General features: G+C 54.6%; 17 non-coding genes across 17 annotated transcripts; all 17 read right to left on the bottom strand.

Moving 5' to 3' along the window:
- Positions 1–277: 277 nt before the first annotated feature.
- Positions 278–393, bottom strand: LOC138563436 (U5 spliceosomal RNA). The gene has a single exon (XR_011299414.1). It is a non-coding gene; the product is annotated as a U5 spliceosomal RNA (small nuclear RNA).
- A 776-nt stretch (positions 394–1169) lies between these two features.
- On the bottom strand, positions 1170–1285 carry LOC138563435 (U5 spliceosomal RNA). The gene has a single exon (XR_011299413.1). It is a non-coding gene; the product is annotated as a U5 spliceosomal RNA (small nuclear RNA).
- A 770-nt stretch (positions 1286–2055) lies between these two features.
- On the bottom strand, positions 2056–2171 carry LOC138563434 (U5 spliceosomal RNA). Its single transcript, XR_011299412.1, has one exon. It is a non-coding gene; the product is annotated as a U5 spliceosomal RNA (small nuclear RNA).
- A 776-nt stretch (positions 2172–2947) lies between these two features.
- Positions 2948–3063, bottom strand: LOC138563433 (U5 spliceosomal RNA). The gene has a single exon (XR_011299411.1). It is a non-coding gene; the product is annotated as a U5 spliceosomal RNA (small nuclear RNA).
- Positions 3064–3839: 776 nt separating this feature from the next.
- LOC138563432 (U5 spliceosomal RNA) lies at positions 3840–3955 on the bottom strand. The gene has a single exon (XR_011299410.1). It is a non-coding gene; the product is annotated as a U5 spliceosomal RNA (small nuclear RNA).
- Positions 3956–4725: 770 nt separating this feature from the next.
- On the bottom strand, positions 4726–4841 carry LOC138563430 (U5 spliceosomal RNA). The gene has a single exon (XR_011299408.1). It is a non-coding gene; the product is annotated as a U5 spliceosomal RNA (small nuclear RNA).
- A 770-nt stretch (positions 4842–5611) lies between these two features.
- Positions 5612–5727, bottom strand: LOC138563429 (U5 spliceosomal RNA). The gene has a single exon (XR_011299407.1). It is a non-coding gene; the product is annotated as a U5 spliceosomal RNA (small nuclear RNA).
- A 776-nt stretch (positions 5728–6503) lies between these two features.
- On the bottom strand, positions 6504–6619 carry LOC138563428 (U5 spliceosomal RNA). Its single transcript, XR_011299406.1, has one exon. It is a non-coding gene; the product is annotated as a U5 spliceosomal RNA (small nuclear RNA).
- An 805-nt stretch (positions 6620–7424) lies between these two features.
- On the bottom strand, positions 7425–7540 carry LOC138563427 (U5 spliceosomal RNA). Its single transcript, XR_011299405.1, has one exon. It is a non-coding gene; the product is annotated as a U5 spliceosomal RNA (small nuclear RNA).
- A 776-nt stretch (positions 7541–8316) lies between these two features.
- LOC138563426 (U5 spliceosomal RNA) lies at positions 8317–8432 on the bottom strand. Its single transcript, XR_011299404.1, has one exon. It is a non-coding gene; the product is annotated as a U5 spliceosomal RNA (small nuclear RNA).
- An 805-nt stretch (positions 8433–9237) lies between these two features.
- Positions 9238–9353, bottom strand: LOC138563425 (U5 spliceosomal RNA). The gene has a single exon (XR_011299403.1). It is a non-coding gene; the product is annotated as a U5 spliceosomal RNA (small nuclear RNA).
- Positions 9354–10129: 776 nt separating this feature from the next.
- Positions 10130–10245, bottom strand: LOC138563424 (U5 spliceosomal RNA). Its single transcript, XR_011299402.1, has one exon. It is a non-coding gene; the product is annotated as a U5 spliceosomal RNA (small nuclear RNA).
- Positions 10246–11021: 776 nt separating this feature from the next.
- On the bottom strand, positions 11022–11137 carry LOC138563423 (U5 spliceosomal RNA). Its single transcript, XR_011299401.1, has one exon. It is a non-coding gene; the product is annotated as a U5 spliceosomal RNA (small nuclear RNA).
- A 770-nt stretch (positions 11138–11907) lies between these two features.
- On the bottom strand, positions 11908–12023 carry LOC138563422 (U5 spliceosomal RNA). The gene has a single exon (XR_011299400.1). It is a non-coding gene; the product is annotated as a U5 spliceosomal RNA (small nuclear RNA).
- A 776-nt stretch (positions 12024–12799) lies between these two features.
- On the bottom strand, positions 12800–12915 carry LOC138563421 (U5 spliceosomal RNA). The gene has a single exon (XR_011299399.1). It is a non-coding gene; the product is annotated as a U5 spliceosomal RNA (small nuclear RNA).
- A 776-nt stretch (positions 12916–13691) lies between these two features.
- On the bottom strand, positions 13692–13807 carry LOC138563419 (U5 spliceosomal RNA). Its single transcript, XR_011299397.1, has one exon. It is a non-coding gene; the product is annotated as a U5 spliceosomal RNA (small nuclear RNA).
- Positions 13808–14612: 805 nt separating this feature from the next.
- LOC138563418 (U5 spliceosomal RNA) lies at positions 14613–14728 on the bottom strand. Its single transcript, XR_011299396.1, has one exon. It is a non-coding gene; the product is annotated as a U5 spliceosomal RNA (small nuclear RNA).
- Between the last annotated feature and the right edge of the window lie 771 nt (positions 14729–15499).

Genomic DNA, 15499 nt, shown 5'->3' with positions numbered 1-15499 from the left:
GATCGGGGCCCGGGCCCAAACCCCTGCCCACTGGGGCCATATCCTCCTGGATGCTAGCTTGGAGCCAGCCTCTGCTGGCTCACCAGCAGGTGGCGACAGCAGCAAGCATTAGCTAAAGGCTCCCCCCTCTGGCTACCACTGCAAAGCATCAGCCTGGCTGTGCTGCGAGGACCCCTGCAAAGGCTGACTGACAGCTGGGGGGTGCAAGCCAACAGCTGAAAAGCAGGCTTTGCGCTTTCATTTGCTCTGTTTCTTTTTTTTTTTAACCAGCATAGGTAACCCTGCACTTGGCAGGGCTTCAAAAAATTGAGTGAAACTCTTTAATGTTCCTCTCCACGGAAATCTTTAGTAAAAGGCGAAAGATTTATTCGGTTTGAAGAGAAACCAGAGTATGCGCTCTAGTGGCCCCGACTGCGGCCGCAAAAAATGCAACACCTCACTAGCTCAGGGTGACTTAGTGAAGCAGTGCACACGATGACGCTTTTTGAGATGAAGCGAATGGAGAATGCTATCGGGCTCCGAACCCGTGGCAGAATGACTTTATTTGCAAGCAATCCCATCCAAAGTCATGAAACCTGGCAGGGGATTGTGGGTATGCAAATTTCTCCAGACCGCAGGCCATGTGACATTGGCCAAAAGGCAGGCAGAGTCTGCCTTTGCCTGAGGACTCCCCTCGTTTACATAAGGTCTAGGGCTTCTGGGAGGCAGGCGTGAGATTTTCTTTTGGGCCCCAGAGATGGGGCTCCTCCCCCAGGATGTTGAAAAAGCAGCCCGCTCTCTCCTTTCTCAGGACACAGGGGTCATTTTCCGCCCTCACCCTGTCTTGCACGGGTGCTGGGCCTCCTGGGCTGCCAGCGGGCAAAGAACGGCGTTTGTCAGGCGTTCGTCAGCCGATCGGGGCCCGGGCCCAAACCCCTGCCCACTGGGGCCATATCCTCCTGGATGCTAGCTTGGAGCCAGCCTCTGCTGGCTCACCAGCAGGTGGCGACAGCAGCAAGCATTAGCTAAAGGCTCCCCCCTCTGGCTACCACTGCAAGGCATCAGCCTGGCTGTGCTGCGAGGACCCCTGCAAAGGCTGACTGACAGCTGGGGGGTGCAAGCCAACAGCTGAAAAGCAGGCTTTGCGCTTTCATTTGCTCTGTTTCTTTTTTTTTTTAACCAGCATAGGTAACCCTGCACTTGGCAGGGCTTCAAAAAATTGAGTGAAACTCTTTAATGTTCCTCTCCACGGAAATCTTTAGTAAAAGGCGAAAGATTTATTCGGTTTGAAGAGAAACCAGAGTATGCGCTCTGGTGGCCCCGACTGCGGCCGCAAAAAATGCAACACCTCACTAGCTCAGGGTGACTTAGTGAAGCAGTGCACACGATGACGCTTTTTGAGATGAAGCGAATGGAGAATGCTATCGGGCTCCGAACCCGTGGCAGAATGACTTTATTTGCAAGCAATCCCATCCAAAGTCATGAAACCTGGCAGGGGATTGTGGGTATGCAAATTTCTCCAGACCGCAGGCCATGTGACATTGGCCAAAAGGCAGGCAGAGTCTGCCTTTGCCTGAGGACTCCCCTCGTTTACATAAGGTCTAGGGCTTCTGGGAGGCAGGCGTGAGATTTTCTTTTGGGCCCCAGAGATGGGGCTCCTCCCCCAGGATGTTGAAGAAGCAGCCCGCTCTCTCCTTTCTCAGGACACAGGGGTCATTTTCCGCCCTCACCCTGTCTTGCACGGGTGCTGGGCCTCCTGGGCTGCCAGCGGGCAAAGAACGGCGTTTGTCAGGCGTTCGTCAGCCGATCGGGGCCCGGGCCCAAACCCCTGCCCACTGGGGCCATATCCTCCTGGATGCTAGCTTGCAGCCAGCCTCTGCTGGCTCACCAGCAGGTGGCGACAGCAGCAAGCATTAGCTAAAGGCTCCCCCCTCTGGCTACCACTGCAAGGCATCAGCCTGGCTGTGCTGCGAGGACCCCTGCAAAGGCTGACTGACAGCTGGGGGGTGCAAGCCAACAGCTGAAAAGCAGGCTTTGCGCTTTCATTTGCTCTGTTTCTTTTTAACCAGCATAGGTAACCCTGCACTTGGCAGGGCTTCAAAAAATTGAGTGAAACTCTTTAATGTTCCTCTCCACGGAAATCTTTAGTAAAAGGCGAAAGATTTATTCGGTTTGAAGAGAAACCAGAGTATGCGCTCTAGTGGCCCCGACTGCGGCCGCAAAAAATGCAACACCTCACTAGCTCAGGGTGACTTAGTGAAGCAGTGCACACGATGACGCTTTTTGAGATGAAGCGAATGGAGAATGCTATCGGGCTCCGAACCCGTGGCAGAATGACTTTATTTGCAAGCAATCCCATCCAAAGTCATGAAACCTGGCAGGGGATTGTGGGTATGCAAATTTCTCCAGACCGCAGGCCATGTGACATTGGCCAAAAGGCAGGCAGAGTCTGCCTTTGCCTGAGGACTCCCCTCGTTTACATAAGGTCTAGGGCTTCTGGGAGGCAGGCGTGAGATTTTCTTTTGGGCCCCAGAGATGGGGCTCCTCCCCCAGGATGTTGAAGAAGCAGCCCGCTCTCTCCTTTCTCAGGACACAGGGGTCATTTTCCGCCCTCACCCTGTCTTGCACGGGTGCTGGGCCTCCTGGGCTGCCAGCGGGCAAAGGACGGCGTTTGTCAGGCGTTCGTCAGCCGATCGGGGCCCGGGCCCAAACCCCTGCCCACTGGGGCCATATCCTCCTGGATGCTAGCTTGGAGCCAGCCTCTGCTGGCTCACCAGCAGGTGGCAACAGCAGCAAGCATTAGCTAAAGGCTCCCCCCTCTGGCTACCACTGCAAGGCATCAGCCTGGCTGTGCTGCGAGGACCCCTGCAAAGGCTGACTGACAGCTGGGGGGTGCAAGCCAACAGCTGAAAAGCAGGCTTTGCGCTTTTATTTGCTCTGTTTCTTTTTTTTTTTAACCAGCATAGGTAACCCTGCACTTGGCAGGGCTTCAAAAAATTGAGTGAAACTCTTTAATGTTCCTCTCCACGGAAATCTTTAGTAAAAGGCGAAAGATTTATTCGGTTTGAAGAGAAACCAGAGTATGCGCTCTAGTGGCCCCGACTGCGGCCGCAAAAAATGCAACACCTCACTAGCTCAGGGTGACTTAGTGAAGCAGTGCACACGATGACGCTTTTTGAGATGAAGCGAATGGAGAATGCTATCGGGCTCCGAACCCGTGGCAGAATGACTTTATTTGCAAGCAATCCCATCCAAAGTCATGAAACCTGGCAGGGGATTGTGGGTATGCAAATTTCTCCAGACCGCAGGCCATGTGACATTGGCCAAAAGGCAGGCAGAGTCTGCCTTTGCCTGAGGACTCCCCTCGTTTACATAAGGTCTAGGGCTTCTGGGAGGCAGGCGTGAGATTTTCTTTTGGGCCCCAGAGATGGGGCTCCTCCCCCAGGATGTTGAAGAAGCAGCCCGCTCTCTCCTTTCTCAGGACACAGGGATCATTTTCCGCCCTCACCCTGTCTTGCACGGGTGCTGGGCCTCCTGGGCTGCCAGCGGGCAAAGAACGGCGTTTGTCAGGCGTTCGTCAGCCGATCGGGGCCCGGGCCCAAACCCCTGCCCACTGGGGCCATATCCTCCTGGATGCTAGCTTGGAGCCAGCCTCTGCTGGCTCACCAGCAGGTGGCGACAGCAGCAAGCATTAGCTAAAGGCTCCCCCCTCTGGCTACCACTGCAAAGCATCAGCCTGGCTGTGCTGCGAGGACCCCTGCAAAGGCTGACTGACAGCTGGGGGGTGCAAGCCAACAGCTGAAAAGCAGGCTTTGCGCTTTCATTTGCTCTGTTTCTTTTTTTTTTTAACCAGCATAGGTAACCCTGCACTTGGCAGGGCTTCAAAAAATTGAGTGAAACTCTTTAATGTTCCTCTCCACGGAAATCTTTAGTAAAAGGCGAAAGATTTATTCGGTTTGAAGAGAAACCAGAGTATGCGCTCTAGTGGCCCCGACTGCGGCCGCAAAAAATGCAACACCTCACTAGCTCAGGGTGACTTAGTGAAGCAGTGCACACGATGACGCTTTTTGAGATGAAGCGAATGGAGAATGCTATCGGGCTCCGAACCCGTGGCAGAATGACTTTATTTGCAAGCAATCCCATCCAAAGTCATGAAACCTGGCAGGGGATTGTGGGTATGCAAATTTCTCCAGACCGCAGGCCATGTGACATTGGCCAAAAGGCAGGCAGAGTCTGCCTTTGCCTGAGGACTCCCCTCGTTTACATAAGGTCTAGGGCTTCTGGGAGGCAGGCGTGAGATTTTCTTTTGGGCCCCAGAGATGGGGCTCCTCCCCCAGGATGTTGAAAAAGCAGCCCGCTCTCTCCTTTCTCAGGACACAGGGGTCATTTTCCGCCCTCACCCTGTCTTGCACGGGTGCTGGGCCTCCTGGGCTGCCAGCGGGCAAAGAACGGCGTTTGTCAGGCGTTCGTCAGCCGATCGGGGCCCGGGCCCAAACCCCTGCCCACTGGGGCCATATCCTCCTGGATGCTAGCTTGCAGCCAGCCTCTGCTGGCTCACCAGCAGGTGGCGACAGCAGCAAGCATTAGCTAAAGGCTCCCCCCTCTGGCTACCACTGCAAGGCATCAGCCTGGCTGTGCTGCGAGGACCCCTGCAAAGGCTGACTGACAGCTGGGGGGTGCAAGCCAACAGCTGAAAAGCAGGCTTTGCGCTTTCATTTGCTCTGTTTCTTTTTAACCAGCATAGGTAACCCTGCACTTGGCAGGGCTTCAAAAAATTGAGTGAAACTCTTTAATGTTCCTCTCCACGGAAATCTTTAGTAAAAGGCGAAAGATTTATTCGGTTTGAAGAGAAACCAGAGTATGCGCTCTAGTGGCCCCGACTGCGGCCGCAAAAAATGCAACACCTCACTAGCTCAGGGTGACTTAGTGAAGCAGTGCACACGATGACGCTTTTTGAGATGAAGCGAATGGAGAATGCTATCGGGCTCCGAACCCGTGGCAGAATGACTTTATTTGCAAGCAATCCCATCCAAAGTCATGAAACCTGGCAGGGGATTGTGGGTATGCAAATTTCTCCAGACCGCAGGCCATGTGACATTGGCCAAAAGGCAGGCAGAGTCTGCCTTTGCCTGAGGACTCCCCTCGTTTACATAAGGTCTAGGGCTTCTGGGAGGCAGGCGTGAGATTTTCTTTTGGGCCCCAGAGATGGGGCTCCTCCCCCAGGATGTTGAAGAAGCAGCCCGCTCTCTCCTTTCTCAGGACACAGGGGTCATTTTCCGCCCTCACCCTGTCTTGCACGGGTGCTGGGCCTCCTGGGCTGCCAGCGGGCAAAGGACGGCGTTTGTCAGGCGTTCGTCAGCCGATCGGGGCCCGGGCCCAAACCCCTGCCCACTGGGGCCATATCCTCCTGGATGCTAGCTTGGAGCCAGCCTCTGCTGGCTCACCAGCAGGTGGCGACAGCAGCAAGCATTAGCTAAAGGCTCCCCCCTCTGGCTACCACTGCAAGGCATCAGCCTGGCTGTGCTGCGAGGACCCCTGCAAAGGCTGACTGACAGCTGGGGGGTGCAAGCCAACAGCTGAAAAGCAGGCTTTGCGCTTTCATTTGCTCTGTTTCTTTTTAACCAGCATAGGTAACCCTGCACTTGGCAGGGCTTCAAAAAATTGAGTGAAACTCTTTAATGTTCCTCTCCACGGAAATCTTTAGTAAAAGGCGAAAGATTTATTCGGTTTGAAGAGAAACCAGAGTATGCGCTCTAGTGGCCCCGACTGCGGCCGCAAAAAATGCAACACCTCACTAGCTCAGGGTGACTTAGTGAAGCAGTGCACACGATGACGCTTTTTGAGATGAAGCGAATGGAGAATGCTATCGGGCTCCGAACCCGTGGCAGAATGACTTTATTTGCAAGCAATCCCATCCAAAGTCATGAAACCTGGCAGGGGATTGTGGGTATGCAAATTTCTCCAGACCGCAGGCCATGTGACATTGGCCAAAAGGCAGGCAGAGTCTGCCTTTGCCTGAGGACTCCCCTCGTTTACATAAGGTCTAGGGCTTCTGGGAGGCAGGCGTGAGATTTTCTTTTGGGCCCCAGAGATGGGGCTCCTCCCCCAGGATGTTGAAGAAGCAGCCCGCTCTCTCCTTTCTCAGGACACAGGGATCATTTTCCGCCCTCACCCTGTCTTGCACGGGTGCTGGGCCTCCTGGGCTGCCAGCGGGCAAAGAACGGCGTTTGTCAGGCGTTCGTCAGCCGATCGGGGCCCGGGCCCAAACCCCTGCCCACTGGGGCCATATCCTCCTGGATGCTAGCTTGGAGCCAGCCTCTGCTGGCTCACCAGCAGGTGGCGACAGCAGCAAGCATTAGCTAAAGGCTCCCCCCTCTGGCTACCACTGCAAAGCATCAGCCTGGCTGTGCTGCGAGGACCCCTGCAAAGGCTGACTGACAGCTGGGGGGTGCAAGCCAACAGCTGAAAAGCAGGCTTTGCGCTTTCATTTGCTCTGTTTCTTTTTTTTTTTAACCAGCATAGGTAACCCTGCACTTGGCAGGGCTTCAAAAAATTGAGTGAAACTCTTTAATGTTCCTCTCCACGGAAATCTTTAGTAAAAGGCGAAAGATTTATTCGGTTTGAAGAGAAACCAGAGTATGCGCTCTAGTGGCCCCGACTGCGGCCGCAAAAAATGCAACACCTCACTAGCTCAGGGTGACTTAGTGAAGCAGTGCACACGATGACGCTTTTTGAGATGAAGCGAATGGAGAATGCTATCGGGCTCCGAACCCGTGGCAGAATGACTTTATTTGCAAGCAATCCCATCCAAAGTCATGAAACCTGGCAGGGGATTGTGGGTATGCAAATTTCTCCAGACCGCAGGCCATGTGACATTGGCCAAAAGGCAGGCAGAGTCTGCCTTTGCCTGAGGACTCCCCTCGTTTACATAAGGTCTAGGGCTTCTGGGAGGCAGGCGTGAGATTTTCTTTTGGGCCCCAGAGATGGGGCTCCTCCCCCAGGATGTTGAAAAAGCAGCCCGCTCTCTCCTTTCTCAGGACACAGGGGTCATTTTCCGCCCTCACCCTGTCTTGCACGGGTGCTGGGCCTCCTGGGCTGCCAGGTTCTTTTGCCCGCCAGGGCAAAGCCCGCCGGGCAAAGGACGGCGTTTGTCAGGCGTTCGTCAGCCGATCGGGGCCCGGGCCCAAACCCCTGCCCACTGGGGCCATATCCTCCTGGATGCTAGCTTGGAGCCAGCCTCTGCTAGCTCACCAGCAGGTGGCGACAGCAGCAAGCATTAGCTAAAGGCTCCCCCCTCTGGCTACCACTGCAAGGCATCAGCCTGGCTGTGCTGCGAGGACCCCTGCAAAGGCTGACTGACAGCTGGGGGGTGCAAGCCAACAGCTGAAAAGCAGGCTTTGCGCTTTCATTTGCTCTGTTTCTTTTTTTTTTTAACCAGCATAGGTAACCCTGCACTTGGCAGGGCTTCAAAAAATTGAGTGAAACTCTTTAATGTTCCTCTCCACGGAAATCTTTAGTAAAAGGCGAAAGATTTATTCGGTTTGAAGAGAAACCAGAGTATGCGCTCTAGTGGCCCCGACTGCGGCCGCAAAAAATGCAACACCTCACTAGCTCAGGGTGACTTAGTGAAGAGGTGCACACGATGACGCTTTTTGAGATGAAGCGAATGGAGAATGCTATCGGGCTCCGAACCCGTGGCAGAATGACTTTATTTGCAAGCAATCCCATCCAAAGTCATGAAACCTGGCAGGGGATTGTGGGTATGCAAATTTCTCCAGACCGCAGGCCATGTGACATTGGCCAAAAGGCAGGCAGAGTCTGCCTTTGCCTGAGGACTCCCCTCGTTTACATAAGGTCTAGGGCTTCTGGGAGGCAGGCGTGAGATTTTCTTTTGGGCCCCAGAGATGGGGCTCCTCCCCCAGGATGTTGAAGAAGCAGCCCGCTCTCTCCTTTCTCAGGACACAGGGATCATTTTCCGCCCTCACCCTGTCTTGCACGGGTGCTGGGCCTCCTGGGCTGCCAGCGGGCAAAGAACGGCGTTTGTCAGGCGTTCGTCAGCCGATCGGGGCCCGGGCCCAAACCCCTGCCCACTGGGGCCATATCCTCCTGGATGCTAGCTTGGAGCCAGCCTCTGCTGGCTCACCAGCAGGTGGCGACAGCAGCAAGCATTAGCTAAAGGCTCCCCCCTCTGGCTACCACTGCAAAGCATCAGCCTGGCTGTGCTGCGAGGACCCCTGCAAAGGCTGACTGACAGCTGGGGGGTGCAAGCCAACAGCTGAAAAGCAGGCTTTGCGCTTTCATTTGCTCTGTTTCTTTTTTTTTTTAACCAGCATAGGTAACCCTGCACTTGGCAGGGCTTCAAAAAATTGAGTGAAACTCTTTAATGTTCCTCTCCACGGAAATCTTTAGTAAAAGGCGAAAGATTTATTCGGTTTGAAGAGAAACCAGAGTATGCGCTCTAGTGGCCCCGACTGCGGCCGCAAAAAATGCAACACCTCACTAGCTCAGGGTGACTTAGTGAAGCAGTGCACACGATGACGCTTTTTGAGATGAAGCGAATGGAGAATGCTATCGGGCTCCGAACCCGTGGCAGAATGACTTTATTTGCAAGCAATCCCATCCAAAGTCATGAAACCTGGCAGGGGATTGTGGGTATGCAAATTTCTCCAGACCGCAGGCCATGTGACATTGGCCAAAAGGCAGGCAGAGTCTGCCTTTGCCTGAGGACTCCCCTCGTTTACATAAGGTCTAGGGCTTCTGGGAGGCAGGCGTGAGATTTTCTTTTGGGCCCCAGAGATGGGGCTCCTCCCCCAGGATGTTGAAAAAGCAGCCCGCTCTCTCCTTTCTCAGGACACAGGGGTCATTTTCCGCCCTCACCCTGTCTTGCACGGGTGCTGGGCCTCCTGGGCTGCCAGGTTCTTTTGCCCGCCAGGGCAAAGCCCGCCGGGCAAAGGACGGCGTTTGTCAGGCGTTCGTCAGCCGATCGGGGCCCGGGCCCAAACCCCTGCCCACTGGGGCCATATCCTCCTGGATGCTAGCTTGGAGCCAGCCTCTGCTGGCTCACCAGCAGGTGGCAACAGCAGCAAGCATTAGCTAAAGGCTCCCCCCTCTGGCTACCACTGCAAGGCATCAGCCTGGCTGTGCTGCGAGGACCCCTGCAAAGGCTGACTGACAGCTGGGGGGTGCAAGCCAACAGCTGAAAAGCAGGCTTTGCGCTTTTATTTGCTCTGTTTCTTTTTTTTTTTAACCAGCATAGGTAACCCTGCACTTGGCAGGGCTTCAAAAAATTGAGTGAAACTCTTTAATGTTCCTCTCCACGGAAATCTTTAGTAAAAGGCGAAAGATTTATTCGGTTTGAAGAGAAACCAGAGTATGCGCTCTAGTGGCCCCGACTGCGGCCGCAAAAAATGCAACACCTCACTAGCTCAGGGTGACTTAGTGAAGCAGTGCACACGATGACGCTTTTTGAGATGAAGCGAATGGAGAATGCTATCGGGCTCCGAACCCGTGGCAGAATGACTTTATTTGCAAGCAATCCCATCCAAAGTCATGAAACCTGGCAGGGGATTGTGGGTATGCAAATTTCTCCAGACCGCAGGCCATGTGACATTGGCCAAAAGGCAGGCAGAGTCTGCCTTTGCCTGAGGACTCCCCTCGTTTACATAAGGTCTAGGGCTTCTGGGAGGCAGGCGTGAGATTTTCTTTTGGGCCCCAGAGATGGGGCTCCTCCCCCAGGATGTTGAAGAAGCAGCCCGCTCTCTCCTTTCTCAGGACACAGGGATCATTTTCCGCCCTCACCCTGTCTTGCACGGGTGCTGGGCCTCCTGGGCTGCCAGCGGGCAAAGAACGGCGTTTGTCAGGCGTTCGTCAGCCGATCGGGGCCCGGGCCCAAACCCCTGCCCACTGGGGCCATATCCTCCTGGATGCTAGCTTGGAGCCAGCCTCTGCTGGCTCACCAGCAGGTGGCGACAGCAGCAAGCATTAGCTAAAGGCTCCCCCCTCTGGCTACCACTGCAAAGCATCAGCCTGGCTGTGCTGCGAGGACCCCTGCAAAGGCTGACTGACAGCTGGGGGGTGCAAGCCAACAGCTGAAAAGCAGGCTTTGCGCTTTCATTTGCTCTGTTTCTTTTTTTTTTTAACCAGCATAGGTAACCCTGCACTTGGCAGGGCTTCAAAAAATTGAGTGAAACTCTTTAATGTTCCTCTCCACGGAAATCTTTAGTAAAAGGCGAAAGATTTATTCGGTTTGAAGAGAAACCAGAGTATGCGCTCTAGTGGCCCCGACTGCGGCCGCAAAAAATGCAACACCTCACTAGCTCAGGGTGACTTAGTGAAGCAGTGCACACGATGACGCTTTTTGAGATGAAGCGAATGGAGAATGCTATCGGGCTCCGAACCCGTGGCAGAATGACTTTATTTGCAAGCAATCCCATCCAAAGTCATGAAACCTGGCAGGGGATTGTGGGTATGCAAATTTCTCCAGACCGCAGGCCATGTGACATTGGCCAAAAGGCAGGCAGAGTCTGCCTTTGCCTGAGGACTCCCCTCGTTTACATAAGGTCTAGGGCTTCTGGGAGGCAGGCGTGAGATTTTCTTTTGGGCCCCAGAGATGGGGCTCCTCCCCCAGGATGTTGAAAAAGCAGCCCGCTCTCTCCTTTCTCAGGACACAGGGGTCATTTTCCGCCCTCACCCTGTCTTGCACGGGTGCTGGGCCTCCTGGGCTGCCAGCGGGCAAAGAACGGCGTTTGTCAGGCGTTCGTCAGCCGATCGGGGCCCGGGCCCAAACCCCTGCCCACTGGGGCCATATCCTCCTGGATGCTAGCTTGGAGCCAGCCTCTGCTGGCTCACCAGCAGGTGGCGACAGCAGCAAGCATTAGCTAAAGGCTCCCCCCTCTGGCTACCACTGCAAGGCATCAGCCTGGCTGTGCTGCGAGGACCCCTGCAAAGGCTGACTGACAGCTGGGGGGTGCAAGCCAACAGCTGAAAAGCAGGCTTTGCGCTTTCATTTGCTCTGTTTCTTTTTTTTTTTAACCAGCATAGGTAACCCTGCACTTGGCAGGGCTTCAAAAAATTGAGTGAAACTCTTTAATGTTCCTCTCCACGGAAATCTTTAGTAAAAGGCGAAAGATTTATTCGGTTTGAAGAGAAACCAGAGTATGCGCTCTGGTGGCCCCGACTGCGGCCGCAAAAAATGCAACACCTCACTAGCTCAGGGTGACTTAGTGAAGCAGTGCACACGATGACGCTTTTTGAGATGAAGCGAATGGAGAATGCTATCGGGCTCCGAACCCGTGGCAGAATGACTTTATTTGCAAGCAATCCCATCCAAAGTCATGAAACCTGGCAGGGGATTGTGGGTATGCAAATTTCTCCAGACCGCAGGCCATGTGACATTGGCCAAAAGGCAGGCAGAGTCTGCCTTTGCCTGAGGACTCCCCTCGTTTACATAAGGTCTAGGGCTTCTGGGAGGCAGGCGTGAGATTTTCTTTTGGGCCCCAGAGATGGGGCTCCTCCCCCAGGATGTTGAAGAAGCAGCCCGCTCTCTCCTTTCTCAGGACACAGGGGTCATTTTCCGCCCTCACCCTGTCTTGCACGGGTGCTGGGCCTCCTGGGCTGCCAGCGGGCAAAGAACGGCGTTTGTCAGGCGTTCGTCAGCCGATCGGGGCCCGGGCCCAAACCCCTGCCCACTGGGGCCATATCCTCCTGGATGCTAGCTTGCAGCCAGCCTCTGCTGGCTCACCAGCAGGTGGCGACAGCAGCAAGCATTAGCTAAAGGCTCCCCCCTCTGGCTACCACTGCAAGGCATCAGCCTGGCTGTGCTGCGAGGACCCCTGCAAAGGCTGACTGACAGCTGGGGGGTGCAAGCCAACAGCTGAAAAGCAGGCTTTGCGCTTTCATTTGCTCTGTTTCTTTTTAACCAGCATAGGTAACCCTGCACTTGGCAGGGCTTCAAAAAATTGAGTGAAACTCTTTAATGTTCCTCTCCACGGAAATCTTTAGTAAAAGGCGAAAGATTTATTCGGTTTGAAGAGAAACCAGAGTATGCGCTCTAGTGGCCCCGACTGCGGCCGCAAAAAATGCAACACCTCACTAGCTCAGGGTGACTTAGTGAAGCAGTGCACACGATGACGCTTTTTGAGATGAAGCGAATGGAGAATGCTATCGGGCTCCGAACCCGTGGCAGAATGACTTTATTTGCAAGCAATCCCATCCAAAGTCATGAAACCTGGCAGGGGATTGTGGGTATGCAAATTTCTCCAGACCGCAGGCCATGTGACATTGGCCAAAAGGCAGGCAGAGTCTGCCTTTGCCTGAGGACTCCCCTCGTTTACATAAGGTCTAGGGCTTCTGGGAGGCAGGCGTGAGATTTTCTTTTGGGCCCCAGAGATGGGGCTCCTCCCCCAGGATGTTGAAGAAGCAGCCCGCTCTCTCCTTTCTCAGGACACAGGGGTCATTTTCCGCCCTCACCCTGTCTTGCACGGGTGCTGGGCCTCCTGGGCTGCCAGCGGGCAAAGGACGGCGTTTGTCAGGCGTTCGTCAGCCGATCGGGGCCCGGGCCCAAACCCCTGCCCACTGGGGCCATATCCTCCTGGATGCTAGCTTGGAGCCAGCCTCTGCTGGCTCACCAGCAGGTGGCAACAGCAGCAAGCATTAGCTAAAGGCTCCCCCCTCTGGCTACCACTGCAAGGCATCAGCCTGGCTGTGCTGCGAGGACCCCTGCAAAGGCTGACTGACAGCTGGGGGGTGCAAGCCAACAGCTGAAAAGCAGGCTTTGCGCTTTTATTTGCTCTGTTTCTTTTTTTTTTTAACCAGCATAGGTAACCCTGCACTTGGCAGGGCTTCAAAAAATTGAGTGAAACTCTTTAATGTTCCTCTCCACGGAAATCTTTAGTAAAAGGCGAAAGATTTATTCGGTTTGAAGAGAAACCAGAGTATGCGCTCTAGTGGCCCCGACTGCGGCCGCAAAAAATGCAACACCTCACTAGCTCAGGGTGACTTAGTGAAGCAGTGCACACGATGACGCTTTTTGAGATGAAGCGAATGGAGAATGCTATCGGGCTCCGAACCCGTGGCAGAATGACTTTATTTGCAAGCAATCCCATCCAAAGTCATGAAACCTGGCAGGGGATTGTGGGTATGCAAATTTCTCCAGACCGCAGGCCATGTGACATTGGCCAAAAGGCAGGCAGAGTCTGCCTTTGCCTGAGGACTCCCCTCGTTTACATAAGGTCTAGGGCTTCTGGGAGGCAGGCGTGAGATTTTCTTTTGGGCCCCAGAGATGGGGCTCCTCCCCCAGGATGTTGAAGAAGCAGCCCGCTCTCTCCTTTCTCAGGACACAGGGATCATTTTCCGCCCTCACCCTGTCTTGCACGGGTGCTGGGCCTCCTGGGCTGCCAGCGGGCAAAGAACGGCGTTTGTCAGGCGTTCGTCAGCCGATCGGGGCCCGGGCCCAAACCCCTGCCCACTGGGGCCATATCCTCCTGGATGCTAGCTTGGAGCCAGCCTCTGCTGGCTCACCAGCAGGTGGCGACAGCAGCAAGCATTAGCTAAAGGCTCCCCCCTCTGGCTACCACTGCAAAGCATCAGCCTGGCTGTGCTGCGAGGACCCCTGCAAAGGCTGACTGACAGCTGGGGGGTGCAAGCCAACAGCTGAAAAGCAGGCTTTGCGCTTTCATTTGCTCTGTTTCTTTTTTTTTTTAACCAGCATAGGTAACCCTGCACTTGGCAGGGCTTCAAAAAATTGAGTGAAACTCTTTAATGTTCCTCTCCACGGAAATCTTTAGTAAAAGGCGAAAGATTTATTCGGTTTGAAGAGAAACCAGAGTATGCGCTCTAGTGGCCCCGACTGCGGCCGCAAAAAATGCAACACCTCACTAGCTCAGGGTGACTTAGTGAAGCAGTGCACACGATGACGCTTTTTGAGATGAAGCGAATGGAGAATGCTATCGGGCTCCGAACCCGTGGCAGAATGACTTTATTTGCAAGCAATCCCATCCAAAGTCATGAAACCTGGCAGGGGATTGTGGGTATGCAAATTTCTCCAGACCGCAGGCCATGTGACATTGGCCAAAAGGCAGGCAGAGTCTGCCTTTGCCTGAGGACTCCCCTCGTTTACATAAGGTCTAGGGCTTCTGGGAGGCAGGCGTGAGATTTTCTTTTGGGCCCCAGAGATGGGGCTCCTCCCCCAGGATGTTGAAAAAGCAGCCCGCTCTCTCCTTTCTCAGGACACAGGGGTCATTTTCCGCCCTCACCCTGTCTTGCACGGGTGCTGGGCCTCCTGGGCTGCCAGGTTCTTTTGCCCGCCAGGGCAAAGCCCGCCGGGCAAAGGACGGCGTTTGTCAGGCGTTCGTCAGCCGATCGGGGCCCGGGCCCAAACCCCTGCCCACTGGGGCCATATCCTCCTGGATGCTAGCTTGGAGCCAGCCTCTGCTAGCTCACCAGCAGGTGGCGACAGCAGCAAGCATTAGCTAAAGGCTCCCCCCTCTGGCTACCACTGCAAGGCATCAGCCTGGCTGTGCTGCGAGGACCCCTGCAAAGGCTGACTGACAGCTGGGGGGTGCAAGCCAACAGCTGAAAAGCAGGCTTTGCGCTTTCATTTGCTCTGTTTCTTTTTTTTTTTAACCAGCATAGGTAACCCTGCACTTGGCAGGGCTTCAAAAAATTGAGTGAAACTCTTTAATGTTCCTCTCCACGGAAATCTTTAGTAAAAGGCGAAAGATTTATTCGGTTTGAAGAGAAACCAGAGTATGCGCTCTAGTGGCCCCGACTGCGGCCGCAAAAAATGCAACACCTCACTAGCTCAGGGTGACTTAGTGAAGAGGTGCACACGATGACGCTTTTTGAGATGAAGCGAATGGAGAATGCTATCGGGCTCCGAACCCGTGGCAGAATGACTTTATTTGCAAGCAATCCCATCCAAAGTCATGAAACCTGGCAGGGGATTGTGGGTATGCAAATTTCTCCAGACCGCAGGCCATGTGACATTGGCCAAAAGGCAGGCAGAGTCTGCCTTTGCCTGAGGACTCCCCTCGTTTACATAAGGTCTAGGGCTTCTGGGAGGCAGGCGTGAGATTTTCTTTTGGGCCCCAGAGATGGGGCTCCTCCCCCAGGATGTTGAAGAAGCAGCCCGCTCTCTCCTTTCTCAGGACACAGGGATCATTTTCCGCCCTCACCCTGTCTTGCACGGGTGCTGGGCCTCCTGGGCTGCCAGCGGGCAAAGAACGGCGTTTGTCAGGCGTTCGTCAGCCGATCGGGGCCCGGGCCCAAACCCCTGCCCACTGGGGCCATATCCTCCTGGATGCTAGCTTGGAGCCAGCCTCTGCTGGCTCACCAGCAGGTGGCGACAGCAGCAAGCATTAGCTAAAGGCTCCCCCCTCTGGCTACCACTGCAAAGCATCAGCCTGGCTGTGCTGCGAGGACCCCTGCAAAGGCTGACTGACAGCTGGGGGGTGCAAGCCAACAGCTGAAAAGCAGGCTTTGCGCTTTCATTTGCTCTGTTTCTTTTTTTTTTTAACCAGCA

The sequence above is a fragment of the Ambystoma mexicanum genome, chromosome 1q (assembly GCF_040938575.1).
Source record: "Ambystoma mexicanum isolate Mex_15411 chromosome 1q, UKY_AmexF1_1, whole genome shotgun sequence".
NCBI classification, from domain to species: domain Eukaryota; kingdom Metazoa; phylum Chordata; class Amphibia; order Caudata; family Ambystomatidae; genus Ambystoma; species Ambystoma mexicanum.
The sequence above is the reverse complement of the archived record's forward strand: the minus strand, read 5'-3'. Positions and strand labels throughout refer to the sequence as shown.